At 37.9% G+C, this 18,101-nt stretch overlaps 1 long non-coding RNA gene and 1 other non-coding gene across 2 annotated transcripts; both read right to left on the bottom strand.

Moving 5' to 3' along the window:
• Positions 1–767: 767 nt before the first annotated feature.
• LOC131280110 (uncharacterized) lies at positions 768–18,009 on the bottom strand. Its single transcript, XR_011649995.1, has 2 exons — positions 2,891–18,009; positions 768–1,282 (listed from the first exon to the last, which is right to left on the bottom strand). It is a non-coding gene; the product is annotated as an uncharacterized lncRNA (long non-coding RNA).
• Positions 6,649–6,755, bottom strand: LOC131280339 (U6 spliceosomal RNA). The gene has a single exon (XR_009187826.1). It is a non-coding gene; the product is annotated as a U6 spliceosomal RNA (small nuclear RNA).
• Positions 18,010–18,101: the final 92 nt, after the last annotated feature.

The raw sequence follows: 18,101 nt of genomic DNA, 5'->3' as shown, positions 1-18,101 counted from the left end.
AGGGCCATCTGTTTTGAAGGTTACATGTTGTTAGCCCCAGAACTGAGATGAAAAAGCATCCTGCTTGATAGCTTACCGAGAAATCAAGTATTCCTCCCCTCCTACTCATAACGACTGATGCCTTTTTTTATTTATTTATCTTGATATCCCCAGTATCTTCCTAGTATATTATCTGACACCTTCTGGATAGTCAATATAAACATTTGCTGAAGAAACAAAAGCTGTTTTAGACACAGAAGGAAATCTGAAAATATGGTATAGCTCTTGTTCTCAAAGAAATGTACAACTTAGTGATCATATACCCTCAGTCTGGTTAGTTGTATAGAACATAAGTGGGCAATGAAAGAGGGAAAAGGGTAGGGAAAGACTGAGTGTGGGCGAAGTATGGAAGTAACCTATCTCAACGTTCTATTATGAACATTAGTGTTACAGTGTGTAAGAGAGACCCTTTTATGTTTTCATATAGGTATGACTGATGAGGAAAAACCTTGTGACAGGAAAATAGACTCGAGGGATGCAGCTCTAACTGACCAATTTTAGAAGTTGTTTTGATTGTTTTAAAATAATCGAGGCTGGAACAGCCTTTGACAAAACTGCATTTTCTTGGCTTCTGTTATCATAAAGAATAAGATACCAAAGCAAACAATTTCACTAAAAACCAAGCCATTTTGGAGACATTAAGCAGGTTTCTTATAGAAGATAAATTAAAGCGTTACACTAACAGCTTTAGTTCATGACATTAAATACAAAATGACATAAAACTCAGCTATCAACAAATCAAATTTATTGATACATATTAATAAAGTATAAATCCATATAAACTGTACAATGGTACTTGATGTAATCAGATATTTGTGCATTCTTCACGTCAATCATTCTTTTTTTGTGTGTGGAGGAGAAAAGAATTTTATTAACGATCTTGCAAGAACAGGTGCACAACCTGGATAAAATGGCCAGTGCCACACCAATCATTCTTAAAGCACTTTCATTATTCCAATAATAATAATAATAAAGACACAAAATTCATCACCTCTCAATCTCTCTATGCTTCCCCTACCAAACATAGCTGCTATTCTTTTTCCTTCTAGTATAACAATATTTTATTTTCAAATATTATGGCCCACTTTACCTGTCCCTTTTATGGACTAGTCCGGACAGTTAGTTCTGATGTGTTGGGAATCAAGGATTCCAATTCAGTCTCCCATTTTGGCCAGTAGGATTTCATCAAGAAACATTATGTTCCCTTGATTGTCTCAAACAGTCCTCTTCAAAAATGCAAAATCTGTTTCAAAAGGATTAGGTGATAAGGCGTGATCAAAGTCAATTACTACTTGAACTAAGCAATTCATAAAAGTTTTATAATTTAACAGCTTAATTACCTATTACACAATTACTATGCTTACTGTGTGTGCCAGGTAGAAAACTAAGTCAGTATACTGTCTACTGGTAAGACCAGTATCTGACTGCTAAAGGCAATTTACCAATTTACGAGCCAGTAATTTTGCAGCTTTGTGCTAAAAAGGGAAGAGAATTGGAAGGTAGAATCAAGTTGTTTCTCAGACCATATAATCAGCTTTTGGTCTGATAATATATATATTAGACAATATATTTATCAGCATCATAAATTTAAAGTGTTTTTCTTTCTCCACTGGCCTGCAAGTAGTCACTGGTTCTACTTTTGCCAGGCCAAGTGATAAATGTTAGGTAGTTTATTCATGAAAGTATTTCATAATTATTTTGAAAACCTAATTGGGTCATGTGACCTAAGGATGCCAAGTTAAAAAGAAATATTTAAAATGAAAACTATCTGTAAAGTCTGGAACATGTGGTCATACTTCTAAGCACCAAATCACCTAGTCATCTATTCTGGAAAGGGAATAACTACATGTTCATAGTCCCTTATTCTAAATTCTTAGGACCAGATGTGATCCAGAATTTAGAATTTTTTTTCTTCAGTTTACAATAGCAATAGGGTCCTTATACTGTATATCACATAATATTCCCAGCAGGGTCTGGAGCAACATACCATGCTCAAACAATATTTCTGCTGTGAAATGACTGAATGCACATACCAAGTAGGAAAGACAAAGCCTATAAATAGCTTCACATCAACATAGATCAGGCCAGGTTTTGCCTCTAGTATCCAGTTTCCCTATCTGTAGAATGAAATTCTAATTAACTTTAAATTTCCGATTTTACATGTGTGAACGTGCCAAAGGGTGTTATTTTGGGAATGGACATGTGGGCGTTTTATGGGCTGCCTTTGTGCTCTTTAAAATCTTGATCTACTTTAATAGCAGCTGGCTAGTACCACTTTCCTCTTGTTGGACAAAGAGTGCCAGGTAATTGGCCAAACTCAAATTGAGACCAGGGAATTTTAAAGCAAATTCATGAAATTCCCCTCCTCCCTCTCTTTAACAACTTATTCAATATTTACTTGTGCTTTTTGAATATTTAGTTGGAAAGGACTGTGTAAGCACGAAGTACATTTCATTATTTTAAAATGCAAAGGTAAATATATTTTAAGAGTAAATTCTAAAATCAAGCATGCTCACTTACTGTAGAACAGGAAATACATATAATTTTTTTTTCAAGGATATGGGGTTGCACCAAAGTAGCAAGATTTGGAAATTTCAAATTTTTAGGTAGGAATCATAGCAAATGTTATTCCCTAAGTCCATTAAATAACAATGGAATGACACTGCCTTCTTCCTCCTCCTCTTTTAAGTGGCAAGAGTAGAAACAGGACTATAAGGTTCATAATGACAGCTTAGAATGTAATTATAATGGGCAAAATGGTATGAGAACTTGGAGGGGTGATTCTGGAGATCTGATTTACGGATTATAGATCTGGTAACTCAAGGCTGATCACTTCCTAACATTTCTCTACCTCATGTATGAAGTAGGGGTTCCTAATCCAGTATTCTTTCCCATTTCCAGTCTGTTTATGTAGACCATATTTTCTGAATTTCAAATCAGGATACTTCGGACACAATGTGTGATACTTTGGATACTTGAAATAAGGTTTGCCCTAAAAAACTCAGAAGGACATAGAAGTAAGTTGTGTCTTAAAACTTTTGTTTGTCAAATCTTAAATTCTTTCTTTTGTGACGGTGAGAGATATACAAATCACTATACATACTGACACATAAAAGGTTCCCACCTAATCAGTAAACATTAATCAATGGTTATATTAAAGCAATGGTATGAAAAACTGCACTCTCCTAAACTACTACTGAAAAGTAAGCATGAAACAAAGTAAAAAATACATGGCTTGCACAAAGGTAAAATAGAAGATTAAGCAAAAATAACTAGATTCTTTCAAACATTAAAGAGTTCCAAGTGTTTGCAGATTTCTTAAGTATTTAGAGAGATCTTATGTTTCTGGATATGAGTGATTTTTCTTTGACTTTCTTAATCCATCCTTACAAAGTTTTTTGAAGCAGTACCATTTCAGATTGGGATTTCACTGTATAAGGGCATAGTTCTCTAATATAGAGCTCCCAGACTATTTCTCCAACAGAACAATGAATTTCAGTGTTGAAAAATATTTATTCATTTTACAAACAAGTTGAAAGCTGTGTGTAAAGAACTGAGCTAGGTTCTGTAGATCCACAGATGAGCCATAGGCTATCCTGAGAACTCAAGGTCCACCAGAAGAAATAGCTCTTCAAAGTTGAATGTGCTAACTGCCATAAGACATAAAAAGTGATAGGATTCTGAAAAGGGAGAGATTACTTCAAATCTATGGTGGTGGAAGGGGCTTAGGAAATATCTTTGAAGTGGTTTATGCACTGGGTTTGAAGGTTCGAAATTACTGGGATATACAGATGAGATAAAAGCATTTCATACAGAGGGAATACAGCAAGTAAAAGCTTGAAGATTCAGAGTCATGAATTGTTTACTGGAAAAATGTTCAGTTTGTCCAGAGTCAAGGGTTAGTTGAGAGTAGTTTAAAATTAGTTGAAGGGGGAAGTGGCTGTGGCTCAAGCAATTGCGCTCCCATTTACCACATGGAGGATCCTGTTCGATCCCCAGGACCTACTGGTAAAAAAAAAAAAAAAAAAAAAAAAAAAAAGGAAAAAAGCATCCCAGACCTGTGTGGTGCAGCAAAGTGATGCACTGAGTTGATGCCATAACCAGATTAAATTTTAAAAAAATTAGTTGAAGGGGAGTGGATGTAGCTAAAGTGGCTAAACTACTGCCTCCCACATGGGAGTCGTGGGTTCAGTCCCCAGTGCCTCCTAAAAGCAAAAAAACAAACAAGCAAATAAATGAAAAAAAAAAAACAAAACAAAAAAACAATAAACTCCAGGAAGCCGATGTGCCTCAAGGGATGGGTGTTGGCTTCGCACATAAGAGGTCCCGGATTTGATCTCCAGTTCCTGTACCTCAAAAAAGAAAAACGTAAATTATTTGTGAATATATATTCTTCCATAAAATGTTTAGAATGATGTTTGTTGAATTCTTTAAATTATCCAGGTAGAATTTTGATTGGGTTGCACTGAATTTATAGTAAATTTTGGGAGAAATGGCATGGTTACAAAGTTTTCATTACATCCATGATTAGGTCTCCATTTATATAAATGACTTTAATAAAGTTTTAAAAAGTTTAATAAAGTTTTAAATGTATAAAAACAAAGTCTGGCCCATATTAAGGAAATCTTGAAAGCTATAAGAAGTTTGCCTTGCGGAAGCCGATGTGGTTTAAGCGACTGAGCTCTTTCCTACCACCACATGGGAGGTCCCTGGCTCAGTTCCAGGTGCCTCCTAGACAGCAAGCTGGCATGACAGGCAGGCACAGCAAGCTGATGCAACAAGAGACACAAGAAGAAAAACATAGAGACAAAACAAAGCAGGGAATGGAAGTGGCTCAAAGCAACTAGGCACCTCCCTCCCACACCAGAGGTCCTGGGTTCAGTTTCCTGTGCCACCTAAAGAAACAAGGATGACAGACACAGCAAGTGTAAACAAAAAGGGGTGGGGAGAAATAAAATCTTTATTGAAAAAAAGTTTGTATTGGAGAGCCATTCTTTTAAACAAGCAAGTGACATGAGCAACACTGTGCTTCAGATATTAACTTGTAAAGCAGTGGAAGTCATGGTCCCAGTTATTATGCTATTTCAATAATTTTTGGCAAGAGATGATGTATTAAGCTAAAATAAATTTACAAGTGTGTACTTCTCCTTTTGGGAAAGGCTCATTCTTTGAGTACCTATAGTTTACCCAAAGATATAGCCATTGGCCAAAGGGTAGTTTTCTTTTGTGCAAATAGAGAGCTGAGATACATTCCCATCCCTTTTCTTTTTTGTATCCTGGAAAAGGAAAAAGATATAGGAAGTGATTTACTTAGTGGCCTAAGTACATCAGACACAGTAAACAAAAGATAAAAATCCTACCTTCAAGGAGTTTATAATCTACTGGAACCATCTAAGGATGCTAGCCCTATAGGTTACAAATAAACCTCTAATCTTTTCATTTATTATAGAGCAAATTGAGCATTTAGTCCTTACTGTGGTACTCCATTTTTCACGTTGTGCCTGAAGTGTTCTCTAAAATTATGTACTCCTCATGGGAAAATATTCGAAATGTCATTGAGCCCTTAGGATGGTGCCAGGTGTAGTGGATATAGACAAGCTTGCATCACACTTTCAGACATCGTTCAAGTAGCCCTGCGCCGCCCCCGCGCCCCCCCCCCCCCCCCCCGCCAACTAAACAAATGGAGGGAATTTAGTAATTTCTAAAAGTATCTTACTCTTCACCATAAGATTTTGAATTCTATGGGGTAAGGCATCACAAATTTCAGTGCTCGAGTCTCTAAAATATCTTAATCATACCTTGAATAAGCAGTGAGAACAAGAAAAATCCTATCATTAAAAGTTTAATTAGGGAAGCGGACTTGGCCCAGTGGATAGGGCGTCCACCTACCACGTGGGAGGTCCAAGGTTCAAACCCCAGGCCTCCTTGACCCGTGGAGCCGGTCCCCTGCGTAGGGAAGCCCCATGCACAAGGAGTGCGCCCCGTAAGGAGAGCCACACAGGGGGAAAGAAAGTGCAGCCTGCCCAGGATTGGCGCCGCACACATGGAGAGCTGACACAGCAAGATGACCAACAAAAAGAAACAGATTCCCGGTGCCGCTGATAAGGATAGAAACGGTCACAGAACACACAGTGAATGGGCACAGAGAACAGACAACTGGGGGGGGGGGTGGAGAGAATTAAACTAAATAATAAATCTTTAAAAGTTTTAACTGGGGGGAAACGGACTTTGGCCCAGTGGTTAGGGCGCCCGTCTACCATATGGGAGGTCCGCGGTTCAAACCCCGGGCCTCCTTGACCCGTGTGGAGCTGGCCATGTGCAGCGCTGATGCGCGCAAGGAGTGCTGTGCCACGCAAGGGTGTCCCCCGCATGGGGAAGCCCCACGCGCAAGGAGTGCGCCCATGAGGAGAGCCGCCCAGCGTGAGAGAGCAGCCTGCCCAGGAATGGCGCCGCCCACACTTCCCGTGCCGCTGACGACAACAGAAGCAGACAAAGAAACAAGACGCAGCAAATAGACACCAAGAACAGACAACCAGGGGAGGGGGGGGAATTAAATAAATAAATAAATCTTAAAAAAAAAAAAAAGTTTTACCTAGGGTTTTTTTTTTTTTAAATATGGAACGCTTCACGAATTTGCGTGTCATCCTTGCACAGGGGCCATGCTAATCTTCTCTGTATCGTTCCAATTTCAGTATATGTGCTGCCGAAGCGAGCACTTAACTAGGGTTCTTAATCTGGGACCCATGGATAAAATTCAGAGTCCACAAGTTTCCAGGGGGAAGTTACTTCTGTAATAAAGTCAGTAGTTGTAGACGTATCTGTGAACGTGTCACAATTGAACTATTTTCGTATCCCATGACAGTTGTTGCAGGTAATTTGAAAGGGGTCCATGACACAAGTTCATAGTCATCTTTGCACTTACAGTGTCTTGGATTTGATAGTTACTCAATATATACTTGTGAATGAAAAAAATTGAGTTGGTTGGAACTGTGCCCCCAAAATACTGATATGATGGATGTCTTTAATAAAGTACTACAGGGCTTATTAAAATGTTTTTAATCAAATACTTTTGATGAAGCCATGAAATGGATCATATAATTTGAAGTTCATTTCCCTAAAAGAATTTTATTATGTACCCATCTATATAAGCAATATGTACTCATGTGGTTGGTATTATTCATGTGACACTATCTTGTTTGCACAGGAACATTAAAAATTTTTTGGGATATGGGACTTGGAATTGCAGCAAGAAAAAGTACTGGAGGATAATGGAAAGAAGACAATTAGGACCACAAAAAAGGAAGAGGAGTCCTATATTTGGAAGTCAGATTTCAGCAAGTTATTTTCCCTTGATTCTTCCAACTAAAATGAGGGAATTAGGTGGAAAGTAATCACTTGGTGAGCTTATTAAAAATTCAGATTTTGTGTGATCTATGGATCTTAGAGAAAAAAAAAAGATAGCAAAACCATAATATAACTATATATATAAAGGCCAATTCCAGACCTCGCCCTCAGGTTTATAAGCAGTACATCTAATTTGGGAACCTATATTCTGCACTTTTAGCATGTATCCCAGGAAATTCTGATGCTCAAAGTCTGTAGATCACACTACAAAACATTACAGAAAATGAACTGTTTTTGGTGCTCTAAACATCAGGGGAAAAAAGGATTCAAAAATTCAATTTGCCTAAGCTAACATAGTTATTACTATAAGAGTAGAAACTCAGAACTCAGGCTTGATTCCAAAGCAGTTCTTTCCACTTAGCTATGCCTTTGGAATTCTTACAGCTCTAATATTCTTCATGTAAACCATACAGCTTGAAGTCACTTGAGGTATTTGCAGACCAAACCCTGCAAATAGTTTAGTGTTAACTTAAATAATCCTTTCATTATTTCAATCTTTAAATTTAGTGATGGAGTTTTTCAGCTAATTGTACATCATGTGTACTTATAAATGCACACACAGAGACACACCACATTTACAAATCAAAGTATTTGGTAAACAGTAAAAACTGATGGAAAATTGACATCTAATACCAAGATAAAGCGATACTCATTTTTTAAAAAATGATTTAATTTTTAAGGGGAATATAGGATTTATTTTTAATGAATCCCATAGTGAGCAAAAACTTTTTGCCTGTAATAAAAAGTGATCTCACATGCAATAGTGTCCTACATGTTCATTTAATCCTTACTGCAACCCTAAGAGATGCTGACACAGTTAAATAATTTTCTAATAAAGCCAACACAGTAACTGGCAGAAATATTATTTCAACCCAGAATAGTTGGCTCCAGATTTTATATTCTAAGCCACACTGTAGTGCTTTTTAAATGCTAATTGTTAAGCATTTTCCATATATTTCCTCAATTTCTAGGGTAACCCAAGGAAGTAGGTTTATGTGGACATCTCAGAATGATGAATATGCCCAAAGTCATGCGATGTGTTGTTTCAAACCCCCTTCTTTATATTGCTAAAGCCTGTACTCTTAATGAGTAAACCAACCTCCCGTGCTCACATGGGATCTAAAATGGACTTATCCATCACTGTATATAATAAACAAATAGTGTGGCAGATGGGCTGTTCTATTTTTGGCCTCAACTAAAACAAATATTTTAATAGCAATGCCCTTGCTGGTGTCATAAATTACCTTCCAGTTATCTGTTAATGTTGTGTTTTAAGTAGACCATAATTCTTATTGAAGAGCAGAATAAGGTTCAAGCACATAAATGAAGTCTACATGAAGTTTAAATTTATCCCTTATCTCAGACTACTAAATAGGTAGTAAGTCAATAATAGTAACAATAATCACCCTGAATTATCAACTGATCCGTGAACAGGGCTATCAAATAGCGCTCTAATCCAGTTTAATTTGGGGCTCAGAACAAGTAATTACCATTTGTATTTTCATGCCCTCCCAAGGAGGGAGAAAAAATTCCCCAAAAGAGATGAAATGGTTGACAAATACAGAAGTTTTATATTTGCCAGGAATAGGTATTAGCCTTGACATAAAATCAGGGATTTGCCTACATTTTTGAGATTTGGGGAGTCCCTTTGAACGTACTGGGGCCTTACACTATGTATAGTATTCAAAATGTGCTAACTTACAACAGAGAAAAAAATTCAATGACAGCCACATTTTTTTTTTTTTTTTTGCTTTGGAAATACCTCAGGTTATTCCTTCTGATATGTATCTCATTAGAGCAAATTAAATCACTTTTGGACATACTGGATTACAGTGCCAGGACCTACAATGACCAACTTTCTTTGATAATTTTTTTGAATATACTGAATCCTTATCTGTCTTAGCTGCGCCCTTCTTTTGCTGACTTCTTTCCATTTATTCTGCCAGGTAAATCAGTAGAGAGAACAGCTCATTTAAGTTACTGGTTAATGGGATGAGGATGACTTCAAATAAGGGAACAGTTAACTCATAACTGTATCAGAATTAGATTTCCCACTTTTGGAGAACTCGGTTGCCTTGTTAGTTGCTTTTCTCTCCTTGTGCACAGCTCTGTATTTCCACTCATTCATACTCTCCTCACAGAAGTTATCTGATGAATTCAACTACTTCAGATTTCTCCTCTTCTAGGTAACGTATCTCAAACATAGCTGGACAAGAAAAACACAAATCCTGTTTAAGCCTAACCTTGTAGCTCAGCTGAGTACAAACTGATCTACTAGTGGTTGTGAGGACCCCAGTTAGGTTTGGCTGCAAGATATTAATGATATAGGTATAAAGAGCAAGCTTCACCTTTTAGGATCAAGTAACTTCCCAAAAACTGAACTCCTAGCCATTGCTATGCTGTTTTGGAATAGAATCATCAAGATGTACTATTACTGGAACACAAGTTTGGTTAAATAGGTAGCCGTGAAACAATTGAAGAGATCTGAAAACTAGCAAATACGGGAAAGAAAAATAAATGGAAAGCAGAGTATCATGTAGGAAAAATTAGAAAAATAATTCAGCACTCTTCTCCTCTGCCATGTGCCTGACTTCACAACAAGATTTAATTTTAAGTGTCCTCAGATTCCTTTGGGAAATTATCAAGTTTAGTACCTAGATTACATTATGCCCTAAGATAGAATGTGATTTTGGTCTCTAAATTGGGAAATTTAAATAGAATCATGCCTCTACTCCCATTTTAAACCTTCTTTCAACCCAATATACTCTTTTACTAACCCATATTTCTTGCCTCCTTTACAGTCCAACTTCTTAAAAGAATATATCCATATTAGATTTCAATTTCTCTCCCTACCTCACATTCATTTACTCCTCAAATCCTGAAATCTGGCTTCTCCTCACGACTCCATTTATTTTTAAGACTTTCCATACTAACAATCCAGAAATCCAACAAATGCCAAACAGGATCTAAGAATGAGAAAGATGACAGTAAAAAGTGAGATTTATCTATAAAACAAAAAAATCCAGCAACCCATCTCAGGAAAATACACCACTGGATGATAAGCAAAAATTGCTCATGAATTGTCTACGGAGCAGCAAGAAAACCCAGAAGCAAACAATTTTGTCCAACATTAAATATATACAGATATACAAAAAGGGTCATAATGGAGATTCTTGGCATTAATTATAAAATAAATGCAAAAAGAATGTAAACCCTTTTACTATCTCACGTTAAGACAGACTGTTGTACCACACTATTTAGTAAAGTATCCCATCTAGACTGGGACCAATAAAGTCATTTATATCACACTCAGGTAACCTATTTAGTTACAGTATCACAACTGTAATGGAAGTGCTCTGCTACATCTGTCATTTGCAATAATGTATTTATATATTATCATTTGAAGGCAAAAACAATTCAGCAATTTTTACTGCAGTGCTTATTAAAGTTTTTCCCTATTTCTCTATCTTGCATATAAAACACTCCAAAACAATTATAAGGAAATGGCTCTACATATGCTGGTATTGAGCTGAGAATGAACAGTCCAGTTTGATGGGAACAACTGCTGAAGAAACTAAATTTTCCCATTTATTTAATATTAGAGTAATGGATAAACATCTGGTGGGTGAAGGCAGGAAGAGCTGAGCTTTACTTTGGCTCAAAGTTTTAAAAAAATATTCAGGTTATGTCAAGGATTATGGTTATTTTATTTCTCTGGTAGTGGAGTAGCTTAAACAAGTATGTTCAATTTGATAAGGCTATTCGATTTGATACACAACTACCTGCTATGCTAGTCATTAAATCAGGGATTAGATGTGGACACTGATCAACATTCCCTAAAAGGTCTTACAATAGAACTCAGAGGACTAATCTTTATAGCAAGTCATGTACAGACAGTATCCTCAGATTTTATACCAAATTAAGAATTCTGAATATGTATTTAGTTTACAAATGAGCATGTCTACAGCTTGAATTTCCTTAAATGGCTATGTTCATGAGCATATTTTTATAAGTTCACCTTCATATAACTATTCTGGCTACCTTATCTAAACTGGGGAAATAAAATGGTATAATAAGGAGGGCTTGCTTTCCTGTTACTCATTCACTAACTTCTGACATTAGAAAACATTTTCCCATATATTGCCAACTCAAAGTAAAAATGTCAAAAATTTGAGAAGTTTCCTCTTATTGTCCACAGTGAATTACTGATTTTCCCCACAGAAACTCCAACTGTTTAACTCTGGCATTCTCATTTGTGTTCACTTACAGAAAATGTATACTATAGAAAACATTTAGCCCAACCTAAGGTGAAGTTTGAAAAGGATTTTTTGGTAAAATGTTTATTTTTCCACGTATTTACTCAAACCTGTGCTTATGTTAGAGTAATTTTCAATGTAACTGCAGGGCCAACATCACCTTTGAACTGCCGGCACTTTATTTCTGAGACAGGTAGAAAATTGATTCTACTTTGGAAAGGAGTGATGCTGAAAGGCAGACAACAGATACCTTTTTCCTCAAACTTCATAGCTTAGAATATAAGTAGTATTTCAGAGCTTTGTGAGGAATGAAACAATTCTAACATTTTCCATAATTTGGAACATCATCATTTTCTTTTAGGTAATCAACTAAAGTGATTCTCAATGAAGCCAGGGCCTGATTTAAATAAACTAAGGGGCTTTTTCAAACTACTGAGTACATGGGCAAAATCCTGTTATGTATTTTTTTCAAAATTTTTATTCAGCCACCCCAGGCACTCCCAGTAAGTCTTGATAACAGGAGTCATATTCTTTATGTGGTCTGGGCTTTAAAGATTTACTACTATATCAAAGGAATAAGTAAGATTGCATTTCAGCAGGGATTTGTCACACAAATTTGACTCACAAATTATTTGTTGGAAAAGTACCTCTGAATTAATCTCTGTCCGTGGGTGCTTCAGCTACTCTGGGACTACTTTCCTAAAACTCAGTTTACCACATGCTCACATTCCTGCTAAATGCTTTATACGGATTATTTTATTTAAACCCCACCTCGGGGCTATTATCACCGAGACTTACTTTTCTGATACTGAGGGAGTCATTCAAGACAGATTTCAACTGCAGGAATCCAAGACACTCTGCAGAGCACTTAATCACATACTATCTTCAAGAGGGCTTTACTCCTCTATGAGAGATAGGAGATAGGACCAGTGTTTGAATCCTGGGGCTGTTTAAATATTGTTTCAAATACTTGTCTTAGGTCTTGTCTTCCCACTCTTCAGGTATGGATTTAAGAATGTTGTAGGGAAGTGGACTTCGCCCAATGGATAGGGTGTCTGCCTACCACATGGGAGGTCCGGGGTTCAAATCCCGGGCCTCCTTGATCCATGTGGAGCTAGCCCATGCGCAGTGCTGATGCGTGCAACGAGTGACGTGCCACTCAGGGATGTCCGCCGTGTAGGGGAGCCCCACGCACAAGGAGTGTGCCCCGTAAGGATAGCCGCCCAACGCAAAGGAAAAGTGCAGCCTGTCCAAGAATGGCGCTGCACACACGGAGAGGTGACACATGATGTCACAACAGAAAGAAACGCAGATTCCTGGTGCCGCTGATAAGGATAGAAGTGGTCACAGAAGAATACACAGCGAATGGACAGAGAGAGCAGACAAGTGGGGAAGGGGAAGGGGAAGGGGAGAGAAATAAAATCTTAAAAAAAAAATGTTACAGTACCTTAACTGCAAAGACTTCATGCAAACTTAGTAACCGAGTCAAAAGAATTTAGAGCTAAAAGGAACCTTAGTACCTCACTTTCACTGATGCAGAGCTTTATTTGACCATGGTGACCCAGCCAGTTATTAGCAGAAGCACCAAACTGGGATCTTTTTGAAATCTAAACCGTATTTAAGATCCTCCCCTTTTAATGAGGCCTGTCTTCAAAACAAGCCCTTCAAAGGGCTTGCCATGGACTCCATAATCAGGATGTGTAGGCCTAGGTTCTACTGGATTGCGTTTACATTTAGGACTTTAACTTGGTCAAAGAACTTGGGATGGTTTAGCAATAAACTATTAATCATTAGCAGACTGATTTCAGTGGCTCTCAAACCCCTTGTTCTACTAAATTCTACTTGTTTTTTATAGTGTTAACCCTCTTTAAACAGAACCCCAATTAACTTAATTATAGTACTGTTAAAAATAACATTTATTCAGTAACTGAACAAATGACCATGAGACAAAGTATGCCTTTAGGAATCTAGACTTAGATTACTGACCACTCAAGAGTATTACCCATATTAATAATAATAAAAATAAAGGGATAGAGCCATGGTTCTCTATGCTTGATTCACTTCAGAATTATTGATATACCTGAAAAATGCTTTATATAGCTATAGTTATGCTTCCAAAAAGGAAATGTTACCAAGATTATATGATGGTATATTTGATGGGAATAAGGGATAGACTTACCTGACCCCACGCTAATATAAGTTTATTTCTTTATCTGTAAAGAGGAAGCTTTGAACATTCAACATTTGTATGAAACCATTTTGAAAAGCAAAGTTTGAATTAACTGAAATTGAAACTCAACAGGCAACCATTTAAAGACCTCAAGTTCCTCTAACAAAGAGATATGTAAATTTCCTGGTTGAAGCATTAACTAAAATATAAAGCAGGTTTAAGGTATACTGTTGTTTTAAAATTGTCTGAGATCCCATTAAAATAATATATATCATAAATGAACTGAATTATACAATAATTTAAAATCTTAGGAGTATCACGAGAAAAAAATAAGTGTAAAGAGTAAAGAAAAACAATGGAAAGCTTGCATTAAAAGTTCTGAACAGAGTTTTAAAGTGTAAGATTTAAGGCAAAAAAAAAAAGGTGATTTACCAAAGAGGGTCTTGAAGTAAATGGGAAAATTCTTTCATGGAGACACAATAAGTTAGAAATAAATTATTCTGAGAATTCTAAAAAATAAAATATATTGTTGCCACTTTCTAGATACTTCTGTTTAAAGCTCAGAATTATTACGGTTGTTCCTTATCACGTTTACTTGGTATTAGGCTAAATTCTCACTCTAAGAAATACAGGTAAATCAGGATACTGTGGTACTTTTAAGGTTAAAATGGATCCTTACTTCAACTGCCATGTGTAAATGTCTCTCCAGGTGAATTTCTCACCTACATGTTTCCAAAGTTCATTTGGTATATTTAATAATGTATATGAGAATTTGGTAGAAGAAACTGTACTAAATTAGCAGTTTACAATAAAAATCTAAAATCTTTGCCAAAGCTTGTCATCACTTTATGACACACTACAAAAACACTAATAATGATATAGAGGACTACTCCACCCAACCCTATAGACTTACCTGTAGTTTTAAAATACACATTATCTCATTCCAACCTTGGAGAATAAACAGCGATGGGGTAGGCAATAGCTACATACTTTTGGAGTCCTATAGGTGAGTCTGATGCTTACCCCTGTTGAAAAATCCTTTGCTCTAACAGGAATTGACTCAATACTCTTTAATGAATGTGGCAGTTTGATATTATTTATGAATTCCAAAAAAGAGAAAGATTATGTTTGTAAACTATTCTTCTCGGTTTGATACCCTTTGATTGTATTAAATGCAAAGGTCATAAATTTACTTGGTAAAATCAGTTTAGGACTTTTGATTCAACCATGTCAGTAAGGCATGACTCAGGTTGAGTCCCCACCCCCTTGATGGGGCTGATGTAAATGGAACACAGAAAACTCGAAAGATAGGTCAGTTTTGATACTGGAGTCCTGGGGAGATAAGAGCCATTCACCTGTTCGCAGCTGAAGATAATAGAGCAGCTGAGCAGGCCTAGAAAGAAACATGCCCTAGGCCAGAGACAGAGAGGAAGCCCTGAGAGACCAGGCAGAGATCACCCTCCATCTTGCTTCAAAATATGGCGGCTGGTGAGAAAGCAACCTTGACTCGGACTTTTTAGGGTTCTGTAACTGTAAGCTTCTACCCAAATAAACACCCTTTATAAAAACCAACAGATTTCTGGTACTTTGCATAGCACCCCTTTGGCTAATACAATTAGTTACCTATAACTACAAAACAAATCAATGCCATAATTTTTTTTGAGGTACTGGGGGACCAGGGATTGAACCTGGGACCTCTTATGTGGGAAGCTGATGCTCAACCACTGAGCCAAATCAGCTCCCGAGTTTGTTTTGTTTGTTTTCATTTTACCCTGGACCTCCCATGTGGGAAGCAGATGCTCAACCACTTAAGCCACATCTGCTCCCCATAATTCTCTTTTGAGAGAGAAAAGAATGCAAGTTGCTTTATCTACCTAAGGTATTACTATTCCACCTTTTTTTTTTTAGGGGGTACCAGGGATTGAACCCAGGACCTTGTACATGGGAAGCAGGCACTCAACCACTGAGCTACATCCGCTTCCTTCCTAATTCCACTTTAACAAAGTTTTCCTAACTTTTCTCTGGGGCACTGAACTTATTCTCTTAGAAGCTGGCATCATCAACTCCTCAAATTGCAAATGAGATTACTAAAAGAATAGTGCAGGATTTTTTCCCTAAAAGGTAATAAAGATTAAAACTCATGGAGTTTTAATTTTAAGATATTAAATAGATGTTTAATTTCTTTATGGCTAGATGTCCATTGTCTATAAGGTTGGAAAAACTTCAAACTGCCCAAACATATGACAAATTATAGAAAACCATTGCATTATATAAGGCCTCATTTCTCACAGGATTACTGAGCCATCTGTTGCTTTTTTCCCTCCAAATTCCCTCCACAGTAACTTAAATTGAGGTTATCACTTCTATAAATATAAAATGAACAAGACTCATACTAAATTTACATAAGATAATGACATAAAAACCTTGAATCACCACCCTTGCAAAGATAATTAGAAACTAAGCCAAAACGTATACTTGCAAAATCTATTTTCTCTTAACACATAATTTTAAATTGAAGGTCTGGAAGGAAAGAATAAACATTTACTCCTTTTCCTATACTTACCAACGTTACTTGCAAAGAAGGTGTTTTCAAATAACAAATATTTATGAGACTTTTCCATTGTTGTAATAATTGATAAATGACACCAACGCACATTACCTTTGCTTCACAAAGAAACAAAACTACATATCTTGTGACCTGTTTCCAGAAACATGACATATAAGAACACTCTTCATAAAACTGTTTTTGTAGTTATCATCTGCATACATCTGGAAGGCATCTACCACATTTTGGTTTTTTAAAATCATTCTCTCTAGCCTTTCTTTGATAGGAGGATCCATTCATCATCGCAACTTTATTAGCTCCTGTAAGAGTTGAAGTGCATACCTTCAGTGACCCAGAGTAACTAGTTAATAATTTTGTTCTCAGAATAATGGGCAAAAGGAGGGGGAGGGGGCAGGGGAGAACACTAGGATATCAGCATTTTTAACCCTTCAGACAACACTCGGGAGGAAATTTCCCATCTTCCCACAGTGCCGAGAGGTTCTGAAAAAGAACAAACACACATTATTGTATTAGTAACACAACTGGAAAAAAAATACAGTTCATTTTAGTTAGTGGGCCAAATAAAGCCCAGTAAGTTTGCTTTCCGTTAGTTTAAAAAAGAAAATCTGTCTTTAAATCCAACCGAAAAGGAAAAGAAAAAAGAAACAGAAAAAATAAAGGCAACCAACTATCTGGAGTGTCACAGACTCCACACTAAATGTATTTTAAGTAAACTGGTGCTACGGCCATTCATTCTCAGCAGTCCTTTCATACACGCGGGGCTGAGGAGAATCAGCGTTCTCCGGAAACTGATCGCCAGCCGTGGCTCGGCTTATCATTGAAAAGAATATCGCTTTTCTACACCTCTCCCCTTTCGCTACTGGTCCGACGACGCTGTCTTAAACCCGGGTGTTACTCCTTCAGGCCTCTCCTCTTCGTCCCTGCGGGGCCGGAGCATCGGCCCTTTCCGGCTCAGCTACCTGCCAGCACCGATTTCTTTGGCCCCATCTGCAAATCCTTCCAGTAGGAAAAACCACAGGGAGTGTCTGAAGTCTTGCGGAGGGGGAGGGAGGAAAGAATGACAAGACGACAAATAAAAATTTGGAAGCGAGTATCCCAGCTCCGTGTGTATGTCGGGGGTGGGGAAATGAGGAAGAAGCGTATTTCTTGGACGAAAAGCTAAAGGGTCGCCGCCCGGGATCCCCGCATCCCAACGAAGACATCATCCGTCCCGACCGACTTGTTATCCGGTCAAAATGATGCTCAGAGCCCAGAAATAAAGCGATTCCTTCAACCCCTGATTTAGAAAAGGGAGCAAGAGGCGCAGGGCCCTCCGCATTCCCCGCGGCACCGTGAGGCCGCAGCACCTCCAAACTAGGGGCTACGATGCGCTTCCAGTCGACCTCGCCCTACACCAGTGTCCAAAGACGCCTCCACTCCCGGCTCCCACATTCACGCCCGAAGCGCCCCGAGCGGCTAGTCCTTCCCCTCAGCGTCCCCACCGTACCACCACTCGGCTCCAGCGCTGCCGCACGCCTCAGCCAGCGTCCTCAGACTCGCCTCAGCACTCCCAACATGGCGGCCGCGTCCCCTTCGCTCCCTCGGCCCGCGGAGGGCGGGCCGCGGTGCATTTCGGGCTCTGTAGTTCTGGTGCTGGTCTCGGTGTCGCGCCAGGGCCTGAGGGGAC

The sequence above is a fragment of the Dasypus novemcinctus genome, chromosome 10 (genome assembly GCF_030445035.2).
Source record: "Dasypus novemcinctus isolate mDasNov1 chromosome 10, mDasNov1.1.hap2, whole genome shotgun sequence".
Classification (NCBI taxonomy): domain Eukaryota; kingdom Metazoa; phylum Chordata; class Mammalia; order Cingulata; family Dasypodidae; genus Dasypus; species Dasypus novemcinctus.
This window is presented reverse-complemented; position numbering and strand designations above follow the sequence as displayed.